The sequence below is a fragment of the Loxodonta africana genome, unplaced genomic scaffold (assembly GCF_030014295.1).
Source record: "Loxodonta africana isolate mLoxAfr1 unplaced genomic scaffold, mLoxAfr1.hap2 scaffold_51, whole genome shotgun sequence".
Taxonomy (NCBI): Eukaryota; Metazoa; Chordata; class Mammalia; order Proboscidea; family Elephantidae; genus Loxodonta; species Loxodonta africana.
This window is the reverse complement of record NW_026975229.1, coordinates 1,657,644-1,660,113: the sequence shown is the minus strand read 5'-3', so window position 1 is coordinate 1,660,113 and position 2,470 is coordinate 1,657,644.

The window sequence follows — 2,470 nt, the reverse complement described above, 5'->3', positions numbered from 1 at the left end:
TGAATGCACCACAATTTATTTATCCATTCATCTGTTGATGGGCACCTTGGTTACTTCCATCTTTCTGCTATTGTAAACAGTGCTGCAATGAACATGGTTGTGCATGTATCTGTTCATATAAAGGCTCTTATTTCTCTAAGATATATTCCAAGGAGTGGGATTGCCATATCCTATTGTAGTTGTATTTCTAGCTTTTTAAGGAAGTGCCAGATTGATCTCCAAAGTGGCTGCACCATTTTAAATTCCCACCAGCAGTGAATAAGTGTTCCAGTCTCTCTACAACCTCTCCAACATTTATTATTTTGTGATTTGGCATTAATGGCAGCCTTGCTGGAGTGAGATGGTGTCTCGTTGTAGTTTTGATTTACATTTCTCTAATGGCTAATGATTGTGAGCATTTCCTCATGTATCTGTTACCTGCCTGAATGTCTTCTTCGTTGAAGTGCCTGTTCCTATCCTTTGCCCATCTTTAAAATGGATTATTTGTCTTTTTGTTATTGAGTTTTTGCAATATCATGTAGATTTTAGAGATCAGAGGCTGATCGGAAATGTTATAGCTAAAAATTGTTTCCCACTCTGTAAGTAATCAGTTTACTCTTCTGGTGAAGGCTTGGGCTGAGCGTAAGTGTTCGATTTTTAGGAGTTCTCTTTTCTCTTTGGGTGCTTGCACATTGTTAGCAATGTTTTTTGTACTGTTTATGCTACATATTTTTTTTTTATTAGGGCTCCTAGTGTTGTCCCTGTTTTTTCTTCCATGATTTTTATCATTTTAGATTTCATATTTAGGTCTTTGATCCATTTCAGTTAGTTTTTGTGCATGGTGTGAGGTATGGATCTTGTTTCATTTTTTTGTGGAGGGATATCCAGTTATGCCAGCACCATTTGTTAAAGAGGCTATCTTTCCCCCATTTAACTGACTTTGAGCCTTTATCAAATATCAGCTAATAAGTGAATGGATTTATGTCTGGTTTCTCAGTTCTGTTCCATTGGTCTATGTGTCTGCTGCTGTACCGGTACCAGGCTGTTTTCACTACTATGGCGGTATAATAAGTTCTAAAATCAGGTAACGTGATGCCTCCCACTTTGTTCTTCTTTTTCAGTAATGCTTTATTTATCTGGGGCCTCTTTCCCTTCCATATGAAGTTGGTGATTTGTTTCTCCATCACATTAAAAAATGTCCTTGGAATTGGGATTGGAATTGCAGCATATCTATAGATCGCTTTCAGTAGAAGAGACATTTTTACAATGTTCAGAGTTCCTGTCTATGATCAAGGTATGTTTGTCCACTTACGTAAGTCTCTTTTGGTTTCTTGTAGTAGTGTCTTGTAGTTTTCTTTGTATAGGTCTTTTATGTCTCTGGTTACAATTATTCCTAGTATTTTATCTTCTTGGGGGCTACTGTAAATGGTATTGATTTGGTGATTTCCTCTTCAATGTTCTTTTTGTTGGTGTAGAGGAATCCAACTGATTTTTGTAGGTTTATCTTGTATCCTGATATTCTGCTGAACTCTTCTACTAGTTTCAGTAGTTTTCTTGAGGATTCTTTAGGGTTTTCTCTGTATAAGATCGTGTTATCTGCAAATAGAGATACTTTTATTTCTTCTTTACCAATCTGGATGCCCTTTATTTCTTTATCTGGCCTAATTGCTCTGGCTAGGACCTCCAGCATACTGTTGAATAAGAGTGGTGATAAAGGGCATCCTTGTCTGGTTCCCCATCTCAAGGGAATGCTTTCAGGCTCTCTCCATTAAGGGTGATGTTGGCTGTTGGCTTTATATAAATGCCCTTTATTGTGTTGAGGAATTTTCCTTCAATTCCTATTTTGCTGAGAGTTTTTCTCATGAACGGGTGTTGGACTTTGTCAAATGCCTTTTCTGCATCAGTTGATAAGATCATGTGGTTCTTGTCCTTTGTTTTACCTATATGGTGGATTACTTCGATTGTTCTTCTAATGTTGAACCATCCCTGCATACCTAGTATGAATCCCACGTGGTCCTGGTGAATTATTTTTTTTGACATGTTATTGAATTCTATTGGGTAGAATTTTGTTGAGGATTTTTGCATCTAATTTCGTAAGGAATATAGGTCTGTAATTTGTTTTTTTTTTGTGTGTGTGTGTGTGGTGTCTTTACCTGGTTTTGGTAACAGGGATATGCTGGCTTCATAGAATGAGTTTGGGAGTATTTCATCTTTTTCAATGCTCTAAAATACCTTTACTAGTAGTAGTGTTAACTCTTTCCTGAAAGTTTGGTAGAACTCACCAGGGAAGCTGTCAGGGCCAGGGCTTTTGTTGTTGTTGTTGGGAGATTTTTAATTTTTAAAATTACCTTTTTCAACCTCTTCTTCTGTTATGGGTTTATTTAACTGTTCTACCTCTGTTTCTGTTAGTTTAGGTAGGCAATGTGTTTCTAGAAATTCATCCATTTCTTCTAGGTTTTCAAAGTTGTTAGAGTATGATTTTTCATACTAA